Raw genomic sequence first — 17975 nt, forward strand, 5'->3', positions numbered from 1 at the left:
GTATTATTTTTCAAGACTTTTTCTTCTTCTAAGATATGTCTCCTCATTGACTATTGTATTGGTATTTAAGACATAAAGAACAACAGGGAATAAAAAAAGACTATCTAATTAAAACAAAGAATTTTGAAAAAAGATAAGAATTGTAGACTTGAAACCTATATAATTTTATTAACCAATGTCACTCCAATAAATTCAATAAAAAGACAAAAATAAAAAAATAAAAAAGTATACATATATATAGGTATCTGTAACATATGATGATCATTGAATATAGAAATATATATTATTTCAGAATTAAATTCCAAGTTTATATTGGTACCAAAAATCAAGATTGTATACAATTGTTAAAATGTGCTTTCAAAAATATTCTTGTAGAGATGATATTATGAACACATCTAATCTTCAATCTCTCAGTCTATTGATATTTGACATTAAGCCAACATCTGAGTTGTTGTTGAATTTGACCTAACTCTTCATACACGTTTTACATATAAGCCCTTACATTAGTTTCCCACTGCTTCTGTAACAAATTACCACAAATTTATTGGCTTTAATACAACACATACTTATTATGTAGTATTTTGGAGGTCAGGTGTCCTAAAACTAAGATACCAATGTCCTGGCAGGTCAGAGTTCTAAAATGAAGGTCCATTAGTTCTGTAAATCTAGTGGACAATTTTTCTTGCCTTCCAGCTTCTAGAGGCCACCTGAACTCCTTGGCATATGACCCCTTTCTCCATTCTCAAAGCTTATCATTCTCCACTCTCAGTACTCATTTTTCCTCTCTTATTTTGGTACTTTGGACTCTCTCTTATAAGAATTCTTGTTATTACATGGGTTCCACCAGAATAATCTCCCCATCTCAAGATCTATACCTTAATCACATCTGCAAAGTCCCTTTTGCCATGTAGGGCGACATATTCATAGGCTCTGGGCATTAGTACATGGACATCTTTGAATGTGTATGTGTGTGTGTATAAATGTTCTGTTCACCACATCATTTTACCACATCAGTTTTTCTATTCTCAGAATATTTGTCCATTTCTGTGAATCTTGTACTTTAAAATCACATTTTCAAAAAAACACATTAAAAATAGCTAATGACTGGTGTTGTTGGTCTCATTATTGGGCATATTTCTCACACCAGACTTATTTTTAAAGATAGTCTATTTGACCCAGGCCCGAGGCCCTGTTCCAGTTAAACTGTGGGCAGAGTTGACATCACATGACACAAATCATTTAACTTGTATGAAGAATTGTGTTGACTACTTTATTCTAATAACGCTGTGAATATGGCAGACATTCAAAGTCTAGTGGACTCTTCTAGTACTCGAATGTTCTTTTGTTGTTAACTGAAGTGACCAATATCCTCCTTATCTGCTTGTTCATTTGCTTCTAGGTGAGATGAGGATTGATTGAATGGGGAAACTTTCAGGAAGGGCATGCAGGAAAACTAGAACACACGAACAGTGTGGAGTTTCCTGGGACACATCAACTGTTTGGTACTGTTATCATTTTGGCATGTGGGAGATCATGGGAATAGATGTGGGAAGTCTGAGAGGTAGAGAGCAACTATTTCTAGAAAGACCAGGTGTTTAAGTGCAGTTCCTCCAGTGATACTCTGATGATAGTATTTAAATGACACAGCACAGGTGGCATTAAGACTAGCTACAAAATGTGCTATGGTTGCTATAATCAGTTTGAATTGTCAAAATCAATGCATTAAGAGTAATGGGGAAAACATTTTTATAATGACAACAAATTGTTAAGAAGTATTGCCAAGATATAAATCACTGTTGAAAGGCGGGATTTCTGGAAATGTATGTGTCTTTTTGGTGGTTCCTCAAAGGGAAACTGGAAGTGTACAAGAAAAGTATATTCTCTCTGGAGAAGCTGGCATGATCCTGGAGGCAAGTTATTGTTTCTTTTGTGCCTAACAGAACATAGTCCCGATAATTCTTTCCTCACACAGTGGGACATGGTCTATGGCCCTTGTTCTCTGACACATAAACGCTCGGTTAAGTTAGATATTTACAAATGGAACAAGAGTTTAAGAACCAAATTGCTTTGGTCCTACAAACTTCCTTACCCACAAAAATCTGGCTAACATTGGAAAAAAGGATGTGGGGTCTAGTGAATTAGAAATATAGTGCAGAGATATTATAGTATCTCTGCAATGTTTGCTTAAAGTAGCTTGCTTCAAATATTTAAAAGATTGCGAGACAAAAGAGGGATTTATTTTTATTTCACATATCTCCAAGGAGTATTATGAAACCAATGGATAGATTTTCTTAAAAAAAAAACAGCCTTAGTTTATAAAACAAGAAAACATTTAAGCTAAAATTCTCAGTTATGGGGTGAGCTACTACAATAACTGAGTATTATCTTTATATGTAATGAGAAGACTCTCAAGATCAGTTCTAAAGAGGGAGTTGAAGCATTAGGTTCCTTCATTCAACAAATATGTACTGTGCATCACTATGTACTATGTTTGGTTTAAAGTATGGTGATTATAGCACTGAAACAGTTCTGATAGGATGGAAGCCACACGAATCATTTTGCTTGTGTATAACCCTTTCGTGTTAAGTACTAATATTTTATAAATAGAAGCCATTGGACTAATCTATTTAAAGGCTGGCAAATGAAATACTCTTAGAGAATTATAAGAAGTATTGGCTTGCAGCAGTTTATGAATATCTAATTCATACTTAACCCATCACTGATTCTATCATCTGATTTGTTCATTGCTATCACTTTCCTTCTCACCAACTAACGAGGCTTTTTCATCTTCCCATTTCTTTCTTTAATGTAAGGCTTATCCTCTCCTGCTTGTTATCTGACCAACAGAACACAGCTTGTTTCTTCTCTCAATGAAATGGCAATCACTTTACAGCAGGTTCAGTATCATCCTAACTCTTTTGGAAGAAGCATCTCTCTTACAAGCAATGTCATCACTTGTCTTTAAAACAGTCTTTTCCATCTGAGTTATGTGTTTATTAAAAGTTCAGAAACTGGTGTTATTCCAACCCACAAGTATTTATTTCATGTCACTTTGTGTCTGTATATGCTAGGAAAGGATGAGGGTGACCAAATTCTTGAGCATTTTGCTGACTAAGGTTTTACTCTACTATAAAAGTCCACTACGTGGAAAAAAGTAAAGTTGGATATGATTAATTAAATAATTTTATTTTTACAAACAAATATATACCTATTATAGTTATAATATTATTGGTAAAATGAACTCACTTAAATTTTACATTTCATATTTTACTAACCAAACTTCATAGTCATATTTAAAAAATAAATCTTTCAGTTATAAAATTTTTGCAACTTTATAGTTCATCATCCAACAAAACTACCCTATTGTAAATCAGAGATATAAAATCACAAAGTCTATGAAAAGTTGTGTCATGCATGAAATTAATGCTTCTGAGACTCTTTTATGAGAAATATGTTAAATCCAATAAATTGCTTTGTTCCAGAACCCTGCAGACTTTAGTGAAATAACTCTAAAATTATCTTTTAACTAAAGATAAATATTCTTATTAAGATTAGTATGCTGATATTTTTTTCACCCATCCCTATTATATTTTTAAACTACAAACATGATTAATTTCTGTTTACAAGTCTTGTTTTCCTGGGAAATTTACAATTATATCTTATGGTCCAAACTCTTGTTGTTTATTATGTCACTTTAATCGTCAAAGTATTTCATCGTACTGTGCATTAACTGTATGCAATAGATTACATACAGCTGATGTGAAAATCCATCCGAGCCCTTAACTGTGATATCAAGTTAAAACCAAAATTCCCTAGAGTTCTATTTTTCCCTTCCTTATTTCTCTTTTATCTTTTTTTCTTTCATTCCTTCCCTCTGTCTATTTTCTTTCTCTTATTCTGTATTTTTTTCTCTTTTATCTTCTTCTTTTTTCTCACTCTCATATGCAAAGCAAAGGCTTAAATTTATGATCTTGAAAAAATTAACTATTTCAGTGTTTGCTTCGGCAGCACATATACTAAAAAATTAACTATTTCAAAAAACCCTACATAAACTATGATATTTATTCATTCGATAGTATTTATTGGTTAACTGACATATGTGCTTGAAGACTTAGTCCTTCATTTGTATTTTAAAAAAAAGTCTATTAATTGAGTTTTAAGAAATGGTATATGCTTACTTCTATGTTTGTATCCATATAGGGAGGCACAATGAAATTACAAATGCAGACTTCATAACCAGACTCTGGACTGAAATTCAGGTTCTGGTATAATGAAGTTAACCTTGTTTATTTTCAGTTTTCTTGTCAGTAGAAATAATGGTAAGGTCTTTCTCGAAAGAAGAATGTGTATATATCAATATACATATCTATCTATCTATTTACACACACACACACACACATCTATCAATCTATCTATCTATCTATCTATCTATCTATATATATACAGATAACATAATAAGTGGAAACAGATAAAATTTTTTTTTTTTTTTAATTATGGTGACAGACTCTAAGTTGGCCTCAATGATCTGCCCCTTCTCTTGTTTATCCCCTTAATTCCTATCCCTTGAGTGTGGCTGAATCTACTGACTAGTCTCTTGTGAATACAATACAGAAGTGTTAGTATATCATTTAGATTAGGTTACAAAAATAACTTTAGCTTTTGTCCTGCTTGTCCCTTTTTGCTCTCTTGCCTGTGCTGAGGGAAGCCAGTTGCCATGTTGAGAACTGACCCAGATTGATGCCCAAGGGGCAGAGACCATTGACCCTGGACAATAGCCAGTGAGGATCTGCCGGACAGCTATGTGAGTGACCTTGGGCACAAATTCCCCAGTTGGGCCTTCAAATGTTTGTAGTCACAGCTAATAACTTGACTGCAGCCTAGTGAGAGACCCTGAGCTAGATGCACCATGGAAACCATAAAAGCATAAATTTTTGTTGTTTTAAGCCCTTAGTTTTGAGATGACATGTTATCTAGCAATGGATAACTGAGGTGCTACTGCTAAATGTCTTTCTTTTCATATAGAAGCACTAAAATCCCTTGAAGGAAAGATTCTATGTGCTTTTTTTGCAAATGAGTGAAAAACATAAGGTTGATAGGTTAGGATGCCAGCTCAGTAGTCTACCAAGAACAGTGTCACAGTAGTGGGTCAGGAAATCATATAGTGGGATACAAGTGACTTAATTTAAATACAATGAAATTGATTGCATTAAACTTTAATGAGAAGCCAGTGTTATAGAATAAAATAAAATGGCATTACAATACAATAGGAGAGAACAGAATAAAAAACATCTATCTTTTTTGAAGTCATGGGGATTAATAATGTGTCTGTATGTGTGTGTTTCTTAGAGGTCCTAAGAACGTGTACACATTCAGGGACTTGCTGGAAGAACTCTCCACACTCAGAGGCAGTTGTGCTCACAGCTATATTTTACTAACAGTCAACAGGGAAACGGATGGATCAGACTGGGTCTGGAGGAATCCAGACACACACTTACTATGTCCCTCTCCACAACCCTCCAGGAACACACACTGAATGTGCTCCTCAATCTAACAGCAAAATGCAGCAACATGCATGCAGTCTAGAAATCCTGTTTGACGCTCAGAGTCTAAGGTTTTTATTGGGAGTGGTCACCTAGGAGCAGCAAGCAGCTACAGCTAATGCGACTTCAGACTTCAAGATGGGAAGCAGGTGTTCAGCAGCCCAGGATGGCTAACACTGCCAGATTCCCAACAGCCAGTCACAGGCCAACCCCTCAAATGGGCTTTTTTGAAAATAGTGACTTCAGAACATCTGTGTTAACTCTTTCCTGCACAGTGAATACATACATTTGCACATCTGAAAATGATAGCCTTTCTGATCATATCAAGCCTGAAATGAAAAGAGCCTTAATAATATATTTTCCTCATGGACCAATCTGTGTTTTATCTCTGAACTTTCCTTTAATTTCTTTTTCTCAAGTTCCACACCACAAGAAGGAAGTGTGTTAGATTCTTATAGCTCTTATTATCTTGGATGATCATTCTTACCTGCCCTTCTACCTCAGTGCTCTATGACAGTAGACATTCGACTCCTACCATCCAACGTTATTTTAGAATAGACAGTATGGTCATATATGCTTTCCCTTTGAGTAGGCATTGGTTCACAGTGGCTTGTGGTCTAGATTTGATTCACTGTCTAGTTTTATAAATAAAACTTTAATGGAACACAGCCTCATCCATTTGTTTATGTATTGTCAATGGCTGTTTTTACAATACAACCACAGAATTGAGTAGTTGCATGGGGACTTCATGACCCACAAAGCTAAAACCAAACCATGTACTGCTTGGCACTTTGCAGAAAAAGTTTACCAACTTCTGCATTAAAAAAGCAGAGTGGCTTGCACAAAAATTTAATAAATTTTTCAACACTCTTGTAAAATAAAAGATTGATAAAGGAAATAGTGGTAATAAAATGTATTCCAATACTGTTATCCATAGATGATACTTGTCAATTAAATGTGATATAATAAGACTATTGTTTCTCTCAAAGCTCCCCTAGAAATATTAATGACTATCCTGGATATTAACTTAAACCTCTTCTAAACTTAATGTCCTATCATCAGCAGCATTTATAGTCTGATCATAACGAATAGATATTAAGAAGTAAAAAGTAATAACCAGTTAAAATTGTTTTCCAAGAAATTCTATTAACTCAAATGCAGAAAAATATTTGGCAGACAACCAGAAATGGTAGAATAACACACTTAATGGGTTGAAATTTTAATTGCACTGGTCTAGCTGAGAATCAAGAATGTGTTCAAGTTGTCATTTGTCATCTTACACTTAATTAATAAAAAAAGATTTAAAGAATGAATACAAGTTACAATCTGCAGCAATATATTTCTAAGAATTAAAAAAAAATAAGTCTAAAGGTAAGAATAAGCCATTACTGAAGAAAAATAATCAAAAGCTGTTTCTAACCATTTGAAAGATCATGGAATTTATCTCATAGGCTAATGTTTCTAAACTATAGAGTATTTTAGCTATTATTTACTTATGGTTTTAAACGTTTATTTTAAGTTATATAAAGAAAAAGTAATATAATAAGTTTATAATAATGGTATGAATGTAAACTTCATATCACTACTATACATAGAAAATATAACCAAAAAATGTATACACTGAAGAACTACTTTAAATTTTTAATTTGATGCCTATAAGACCTCTGAGACTGAAAACCTGCTTTGTGTTACAGTAGGAAAATAAAAAAGGGAGCTTATCTGGAAACGGATTATAATGTGGCTAGAAAGGAGAATAGACTAACATGAAGTAGGATGGGCAGGTCAATGGTGAGTTTTACTCCAGGAAAGAAGTGATGATATTAAAGTAGTTTTAGTAGAAACTTGAGGAACATTTAGGAAGGGAAAAATAGAAACATTTGATGGTGACCAATTTGTTTAAGGAAGACTCATGAGCAAGAGTTGGGTGTAGTTGGGTAGAGAAGTCTTGTCCAGGCTAGGAAATACATGAAATGGAGGAAGTTAAAGACCAATGGAAGGGGGGTAGATGGGACAACTGTAAAATAACAATAATAAATTAATTTGAAAAAAAAGGGAAAGATAAACGTATGAATATGAACTAGAAAGTAGCAAAATAGAGTAAGAAACCGGAAATATAAGTCTTGGAGTTTAGACAGAGGTTTGCTATATTTTAAAAAAACTAAAGAAAGAAGTAAGTAGGTTATAATTAAAGTAAAAATTTGGATAGTGATATAACACTCTTTTTATGGGAATATGGGTAAAAACTACAGTGATCTTTATAGATGAGTATTTTACAAAATTTAAGTGGTGTAGCTTGTGAAAAAGAATGAATGATACACTGAATACCAATATATTGACCATATATGAGTAATAAATATATCAGCATTTAGTAGCAAAAATATAGAGAAAAATAATTAAGAGTGTTTCCCCAAAATACAAACAAGTTAGGAGAAAATTTTGCAGTGAATGAGATATAAATAGATACTTGTGATTTTTAAAAGTCTTTGGAATAATTTAATAATGAAGAATATGTTCTATTCTTAGGGACAAAAGCAAAGAGGAAGAATGACTCAAATTAAGATGATATAGTCCTCTTTGTTGGCACATATTTTGCTTATTTGGATGTGTTTTTGAGAACAATACATCAAAGTCTTTGCTTCACAATATTTCACAGGCACATATGATATTTGAAAATGTCTTATGTGGTTGAGGACTGGTTACTGTATGTCTTTCTTTTCTTTTAGAAGATTGAGGATAGGTATATGTATACATTTCTAACATTAGACTGATAATGTTAAAATAGCAATAACATCATATACTATTTTTATAATGCACTTTATATTTTCCCAAGTAATTTTTGAAATGAAATCACCTATTATTCTCCAGAATTGAGAGCTGGCAATTCAATAACTATAGAACACTTATTAATATTATGATTTTTAACTCTTTTACCTTAGAAGATCTGCTTTCAATGAATTATCTGATTTTAATGAGGTCTGCCTTAATCCAATGCTCTACATGGGTTAATAAAAACCTGAGTGAGTCATGAACTCAGCAACGATCTGAGGGAACTGAGTTTAACTTATTCAGTTTTGCCTTTACTTCAGGATACAATTAATCAGAATGCTATCTCTCATATATTTATTAAAATAAATGAATTTTTATGGTATTTTTGAACATTACTCCCAATTTAACATTTACAATATCAGGTACATATTTATGAATATGTTTTAATGCTAAAACATTTCCAAAATGTAGGCTTGATTTTGAACTGTGGTTTAAGAAACAAATTAGTAATTTTCATTGATATTAAAATTCTCAAAATTTAATTGTTTCATCCTTTTATAAAGCTGTTAAGTGGTATTAATTAATTTTTAAAACATTCCAAAATGACGCCTAATTCTAACTCAATTTGATTTTATATTGTACTTAAATGAAAGATACAAATTTAAGGTACACAGAAGAAGTTACTGGAAGTTCCAATTCAGGTTATGTGAATTAACACTCCATGATTGAGTCCCCATTTTTTAAAAGTTTCATTGTGAGGACTTAACGTAAAAACATGATCTATATACATCCTGCTCTACCAAGTCCAAACTTTAATTTTTTACATCCATTTTCCAATTAAGAACAGAGAAGAAACAAGCAAAAGAAAATCCCCAAATTTTATTTCATAGGAAGATATCATCAAATAACAATCAAATTTTGGACTGCCAATTAATAAGTGACCTAGATTATAGATAAGGACATTTCAAAGTTCAAAACAAAACATTCTTTTTGAACATACTCTTTCCAAAAAACCATTTTCAACATTCCCACCAATCCCCTTCCTGGCATTCAGGAGTATTCCTAGAAGCTTGAATCTTCCTCCACTCACTTTTCTCCCTGGAAGTGCATTCTGACCCAAGGAGCAGAGGGAACGAATGGGCTCAATTACTTTGGACAAAAGAGTACAGAATCTATTAGGGGACAATTGCACTCACTTATTTCCAAGGGAAAGCTCTTCAGTGCTGCTGAGAATACAGTTAACAAAGCTTTTCAGTTGTAGGTTGGAGCTCAAATGAAGTAAAATAGGTCAGTAGATGGGAAGAAATGGGAAATGAAGCATCCGTTGATGGGAAGAGATTTGAGGAATGTCAGCTTAATAACTGCGGAGACAAAGAAAAGAAATAGACCAAAAGGAGGAAGAAAGGATGCACTGGCAAAGAGCCTCATCATATAAATTATACTTACTCTGTGCCCCAAGCATTTTTCAGTTTCAATTCCTGTTGCTGAATCAGAAGATTTGTATCAATTCCAGGCCATGCAAAAATATTTCATCTTTGGAATGATGTGACCAAACTTGCCACAGTTTTGAGCAGCCAAGTTTTGCTTAGAAAAATCAAGTTTCATGATTTTTTTTCCCTTTCCTGAGTACAGCTACCTCATATAACATACAATATTGGAATGTGCAATTTATGTTTACAGAGAATTAAAAAAAAATATTTTTAAATGAACAATTTGGTGAAATAATCAGATGACTGATCCTGATCATGTACGATTCATCCAGATATTTACTCTTTTTGTAAGCATGGCATATTTATAGTGAATAGAGATAATTCATATAATGAATAAGGTCAAACAATGTTTACTTTATGCCCTCCTAAAAGTTTTATTGTGTCAGTAGTGATTGTGTATAAGTTGGTAGTGAGCTGCTTCAATTGTTGCTAAAATTACTATTTTTGAGCCATGAAAGCAAGTATTTCTACCAAAAGTATATGAAAAAAAATTAAATAAATTATAAATATGTATTTTTCATTAATATTACATTTTAAAAGCCCAAAACCAGCATTATAAGTTGTCCATAAGCAAATTTTACTTCTTTATAGGGAATGTAGATTTTTACTATATAAATACAATAAATAAAAATGAATTGATTATATATTATATACTAATATCCAAAACCTGTGTGAAGCTCTGGGTATATAAAGATGAAAAATTAACATCTGTCTTCAGTGATAGTGTTAATTATTGTATTTAGCTTTGATAATGTGTTTCTAATATTTAATGAAGATCTCTGATAGAACAGGTAACTGAGAATTTAAAATTAAATGTATATATTTAGTTTAGGTACACATGATGTAAATCTCAACTTGTCAAATATAAGAAATGTCCCCTATGAAATGCATATGTTTATAGTGAATATATTTTTCCCATGTGTCTGAAACATATTTAAATATATGTGCACAATCATTTCTGCCATTTTAGCTTACTGTTTCTCAACTAGTAGGCTTTGATAAACACCAAAGAGTATTTGCTAAAAAAGTAAAAACATTCAGATCCAAAGGCAGACTGTTCAATTTAGTTTTAAAAACTTCCTTTAAGAATGAAACCCATACAAATCATTGAAAACGGAAACCATAAGACAAATCCAAAGATTGCATAGTAGTTTTATTTTTAAAATGTTGTCAGAAACTCAGTTCTCCTTACCGACGCAGTAAAGAATTAATGATTGGCAAGTCCGTTAGTACGCAAGTAGAGTGTTTTATTAGTAATACAATTTGAGGGAAAAGAACTGGCCTAGCCAGGGTGGGCAAGAGAGGCATAGGCCCAGGTCCCATTGTCCTGAGGACTTACATAGTTTACAGAGTGAGGTGAGGGAGTTACATATTGATTGGTGGGTAAGGGCGATGTCTGTCTTCCTCCCTGGGAGGACATGACAACTTAAATTTAGGTAGTGTGGGGGCGGATCTGTTTGCCCAGGGCATCATCTTTTGCCCCAGAACACCTCAGGCCATCTGATATAAAAAAGATACATGGACAGAGGCAGTTAATCAAAGTTAAGGCAGTTAATTAAAGTTATTTATGGGCTCTTTCTTTTAGATTCCCTCCCGCCCCTCCTCCTTCTGCATTCTCTAACTTCTACCTAACAAAACCATCATAGGCATGCAATATTATTTTAATGAAGAGGAGTTCCGGACTAGCTTTCTGTATTTTGCTTTGAAGACATACTTTTTTAATACATGTTTTTGTTCTAAACATAAAAATGTAGTTTAGTGACCACTCTGCAGTTGAAAGATATATTGTTAAATAAGAAAACTGGAAAAAAAAAAAAAAGAAAAAAGAAGAACATATATAGGAATGTGCTCTTAAGTACTTTAGTTTTGGAACTTTTGTTCCCTTTGGGAGGATGACATTGTAACCAAATTAATTCAATTTAGTAAAATCTGTTAAAATAAAATATCTCCAGAGAATGATTAAAATGTTTCAATCTGTGGAATTAATTTTACATGCTGATTAAAAATAGCTTATCTCCTTGAATAAAAATAGAAATTAGATAAATTTAAAAGTGACAAATATTTTCACTCAACAATATATTAATGTGATCAGTGCCAAACACACTATGTTTATGTAATTCAGTCCATTTCTAATTGTTTAGTTTTCACTTTTTGTTTTTAAAGATTTTATTTATTTTTAGACAGAAGGGCAAAGAGGGAGAAAATATCAAAGTGTAATTGCCTCTTGCATACCCCCAACTGGGGATCTAGCCAACACAGGCATGTGTCATGACTGAGAATCAAACTCACGACCTTTGATTTGCAGGTCTGCACTCAGTCCACTCAGCCACACCGGCCAGGGCTGTTATTTTTAATTTTTTTACTGTATTTTTTTTTATTATCATTTAGCTTCCTTATACCCCTTTCCCCCAATAATCATCACACTGCTGTCCATGTCCATCAGTCCTTTTTCCTTTTTGCTCAGTCCCTCCGCCCCTAGCCTCCCCCCTCCACTTAGCTGTCATCCTGTTCCCTATCTGTGAGTCCATCTCTATGTCTTTCACTATTTTGCTTGTTACTTCAGATCACTCATGAGATTCCACATATGAGCGAATCATATGGTATGTGTCTTTCTCTGACTGGTTTATTTCACTTAACATAATGTTCTTCAGGTCCATCCATACTATCACAAAGGGTCAAATTGTTCTCTTTTTATGGCTGAGTAGTATTCCATCGTGTAAACGTCCAGTAGTTGTTTTATCTGCTCACCTACTGATGGACACTTAGGCTGCTTCCATATCTTGGCAATTGGAAATAATGCTGCAATAAACTTAGGGGTGCTTATCTTCTTTTGAGTTTGTGTTTTGGGTTCCTTCAAATATATTCCCAGAAGTGAGATTGCTTTGTCAAAAGGAAAACCCATGTTTAAACTTTTTGAGGTATCTCCATACTCCTGTCCATGGTGGTTGCACCAACCTGCATTCCCACTAATGATGCATCCTCCACATCCTCACCAGCACGTGTCTGTTGATCTATCAATGATGGCCATTCTGACAGGTGTGAGATGGTATCTCATTGTGGTTTTAATTTGCATTTCTCTGATGATTAGTGACACTGAGCATCTTTTCATATGTCTATTGGCATCTGAATATCCTCTTTGGAAAAGTGTCTATTCAGGTCCTCTGCCCATTTTTAAATTGCATATTTTTTTCTTTTATTTTTTGGTTTTTCAATTATTGTTGTCCCATTTTTCCCCCATTGCCCCCCCAGCCCACCCCTTTCTCCCGCATTCATATCCCTCCCCGTTGTCCATGTCCATGAGTCATTTATACAGGTTCTTTGACTAGACCCTTCCCTTACTTATCCCCCTTCTCTCCCTCCCTCCTCCCTCCTTTGACTACTATTCTACTCTTTGTCCTATTTAGTTCATTTGTTTGTATTGTTCTTTAGTTTCCTGTATTAGGTTATATCATATGGTATTTTGCTTTCTTGGCCTGGCTTATTTCACTATTTTTTTAATGGTCTGATTTATTTATTTTTAGAGAGAGGGGAAGGGAGGGAGAAAGAGAGGAAGAGAAACATCAATGTGTGGCTGCCCCTCATGCATCCCCTATTGTTTTCTTTGAGTTTTGTAAGTTCTTTATAAATTTTGGATATAACCCCTTATCAGATATGTGGGAAAATATGTTCTCCCATTTTTTGGGTTGTCTTTTTATTTTGGTGCTGCTTTCCTTTGCTGTGTAAAACCTTTTTAGTTTAAGCTAGTCTCATTTGCTTATTTTTTTCTTTTGTTTTCCCTGCCCGATGATATATATCCAATAAAATATTGCTGTGAGCAATATGCCAGAAATGAACAAACAGAAAGGGAAACTAAGAACACAATCCCATTCACAATAGCTTCAAAGCAATAAAATACCTAGGAATAAACCTAAAAGACCTGTACTCAGAAAATTATAAGATACTAAAGAAAGAAATTGAAGAAGACACAAATAATTAGAAGCACATACTATGTTCATGGATTGGAAGAACTGATATCATTAAAATGTCCATACTACTGAAAGTAATCTATAGATCCAACACAATTCCTATCAAGATTATAATAATACAGTTCACAGAACTAGAACAAATATTTCAAAATTTTATATGGAACCACAAAAGGACTCACATAGCAACTGCGGTCCTGAGAAAGAAGAACAAAGTCGGAGGGATTGTGCTACCTAATATGAAACTATAGTATAAGGCCATAGTAATCAAAACAACATGGCACTGGAATAAAAACAGACACCTAGATCAATGGATCAGAATAGGGAGCTCAGAAATGAAACCTACACCTTTACAATCAATTAATATTAAACAGAGGAAGAAAGCACATACAGTGGGCTAAAGACAGTTTATTCAGTAAATAGTGTTGGGAACATTGGAGAGATACATGCAGAAAAATGAAACAAGACTGTCTTCTTAGGCCACACACAACAATAAATTCAAAATGCATTAAATATTTAAATGCTAGACACAAAATCATAAAAACTGTAGGAGAAAACACAGGCAGCAAAACATTGTTTGTTAATTTGGATGCTGAGCCTCCTCTCAGAGAAGATAGCAGCCTTGGCCCCCTGTACACTGCCTCTTCTCCACAAAAAATAAATGATGAAAGCGTGGACTAGAATGATTCCAAAAGTAGGAGAAGTATAGATGTCTCCTTGTTTTAGTTTGGAGATACACCTACTTATATCTACTTATAGCAAATATAAATTTTCTTTCTCTTTTGATGTGAAGACTAGGTCTCCACGGAAAGGGCATGTATTTTGTGAACTCTTTGAGTGGTTTTTACTGTGTGAGTTAAATGATGGCATGTGGGGGTAGTAGCAAACCCCCAAAGCTGAAAGACCTACGTTACATTAATCAATCACATCAACAAAAGCTATAAAAAGACAAGCTAAATGAATACACATAAATCTTCTAAAATGTTAATATTGAAAAAAATTTGCTAAACATGCAATGAGACTCATAAATGAAAATCTTTAATATCTTTACAGCATAATAGATCTCAACCAATTCAAAGAGAAATCAACCAGTTAAGAAAAATGCATTTTCAAATCATGTAGAATTAATGATTTTCTTATACCCAACAATTTCTTCCAGGATGAGAAAAAATAATACTATTCTTCCCTGAACCTCAACCATCAGGAAAAAGGGCAAATAACATAAATGAATACTTCATAGGAAATCCGCACATACGCAGTAAGAAAATAAAAGATGTTCATGAGTAGCTATTGGAAATTTAATGCAATGATTCAAATCATTTAAATAAAGTCATGCTTCACTAGTTATATGCATGCTTATCCTTCAGTAATAACTCCTGATTCTAAATGAGAAAAAATTATTTAAAAAATATTTCAATAAATTCTAATGAAAGGATTATGTCTATTCTAACCAAAATACCTGAGCAGTCTCCACATAAAAATATATATATTCCCTGAGCTAAAAATTTTATCTAAGTAATAAAGAAATTATTTACAAAAAAGTTCATATAGATGATACATTAGATGCAAAATATTTCGTCGTCGTCGGCAGCCGTCCGTCTCGAGAGACGATGGTGTAGCTTCTTAAGAGTCTATCTGCACCGCCGAGAATGGTTGTGCAGTCCGACTCGGGAGTGACACGGTATCTGTCTCCTCCCGTATTGAATCGACATCTTGCGATGACGCTGGAGTGTCCTCTCCAGTGAAGCTGAAGCTACAGAGCCTGGGCAGGGTGATATGGAGGGTCTGCTGTTGCCCATGCAGCAGACCCCCCCTCTCTTCGCAGCTGAAGGGTCCAAGGGAAAGACGGAGTCAATACAGCTTGGCTTCAGGTGCGCCGCAGGAGTTGCCGGTGTTGACTACAACGTCAAACCGCCTTAGGGACTCCGGCTCCGGATTTTCTGTCGGGGTTTATTCCCTTAGCCTTTCCCCTGAAGAGGTATGCCGCAAGGCAGCGGAGGTTTTTTGGAATCAGAGTTTTCCTTCTCTGATGTGCCCTGACTGGAAGATCGACCCAGCGACATTTAGCTCGCAGGCCGACGCTCAATCCACTGAGCCAAACCAGCCAGGGTAAATGCAAAATATTTAGGGTTTATATTATTCACCAAAACAGGAAGAGAAAACTTGGTGTGTAGAACCTGGTGGAAGAAAGAGTAAGAGATTCATTCTTTCAAATACATTTCCTTATTCTGTACTATTTCTTCATTAACTTTTATGTGGGTCCACCTCATGACTTACTAGCACTTAAACTGTGCCTGAACACAAAGCTATCACATCAAACACATTTAGGATATTAAAGGCAAAATACTAGGAGTACTTGGAAATGTGGAAATTTTTCATGTACACAACACAGTGAGGTTTTGTAGAAAATGCCTACTTTTCAAACTTTTTCTTTTCCCTTGGCATACATGTGGTCAGAAATATGTTCTTTGGAGCCTATGGCATTCTATATAAGCAATATCATTAATCATTGACATGTTGCACTATAACTGCCCCATCCCTTCTTGTCTCAACCCCATACATGGGCTTTTACACAGAAGTACAAAGAATGTGATTAGTGGATTCATTGACCTGCTGTTTACTTGATTTTAAAAAGTCCAAGATCTGGATAAATTCTAGATAGTCTACTTACTTACTGAGTGTTTATAAATTTATTTCAGCCTGTCTGGAGATAATAAATTCTCAGGGTAATTATGAAGTAAGGACGCAACATAGTAAATAAGTATACATGCATTTGTAGCAAATGTAGAATGTGCTAGTTACATTCAGTTTACTTTTCTTCCCTTTCAAACCTTGGCCCTGATATCATGAAGCTAACTTATGCAATTGTGAACTAATCTCAGCCAAAGAAAGAAAATGCAATATTTGCCTAAATGTGATTGTTATCCACAGTTCACTATTGCTCAGATATCTTGGTTTTAGTCCATATTCTTCTCTAATTATTTTGATGCTCTAATTCTTCGACTTAAATCAGACTGAGTATATTGGAATGAATATATCAGGTAGGTTAAAATACACCTTTCAGTTTGGCTCAGTGGCATGGCAGGGTCGATCATCATTCCTATTCCTGGAAATAGATTTTCTAGTATATCACTGTGAACCATGATGACCCCAAGGCAGCAGTGTGGGCTATGGTTTTGTGACAGTGAGATATTGATTTAACAAATGATCCAAATCTCATTTTGATTGTGGCATCCTTTAACCTGTAACTTCTATGTAACTAATAAATATTAAGGTTATAATGTGCCTTCTTCTGTCAAGGCTGATCCATCCAAATTCAATGAAGGAAAGATTTCAGTTTACCATGGGTAAACTGTGCTTTTCCAGTTTAATACATCAGATAAATAATTATATATGGAAATTATATATGTGTGTACATATTCAGCTATATACATACATTAATAGTATGTGTAGTTATGTTTATGAGCAATAAACTCATATGCGTATATAACGAGGTCTGTCCAGAAAGTATCCAGCCACACACTATGAAAAATAGAGACATTTATCGAAATATACAAGATACACGAAACATTGTACACAGAACAATGACTCCTCAGTCCCCTTCAAAGCAGGCACCATAGGCCCTCACACAGTTCTCCCAGCATTTCTTCTACTGTTCAAAACACTCTACAAAATCCTGCATTGAAATCACCATTAGCTACCCTATCATATTTTCCTGAATCTAATCTACATTCTGAAATCTCTTCCTTTCGAAGGTGATTTTAGTTTTGGGGAAAGCCAAAAATTGCAGGGCACCAAATCTGGGCTGAAGATGTTTCAGTCACCTGGATGATTTGATGTTTCACCAAAAAACTCTGCACGAGACATAATTCATCAGCAACTGCAACACCATGTTCCTTCTGCTCTGGTAGCAAAAGCCACAACATATTTTTTACCAAGATCCTGTATTAAAATCTCAGACACAGTGGTTTTTGGAATCCTCAGATCAGCTTCTAGTTCTTGCACTGCCATTCACAGATCTTTGTTGATTGCAGCCTGTACGTGTTCAACATTCTCAGGTGTCCTTGTTTCGGGCCTTTCAGAATGTGGATCACTTTCAACAGATTCTCAACCATCTTTGAAGTGTTTATGACACACTTTTATTTGTATTGTATTCATTGCATTGTTCCCAAACATCTGAATCATCCAAATAGTTTCCACAGAGGAATGTTCAAGCT

This window comes from Furipterus horrens, unplaced genomic scaffold, assembly GCF_987537825.1.
Source record: "Furipterus horrens unplaced genomic scaffold, mFurHor1.1.pri manual_scaffold_5, whole genome shotgun sequence".
In the NCBI taxonomy this organism is placed as follows: Eukaryota; Metazoa; Chordata; class Mammalia; order Chiroptera; family Furipteridae; genus Furipterus; species Furipterus horrens.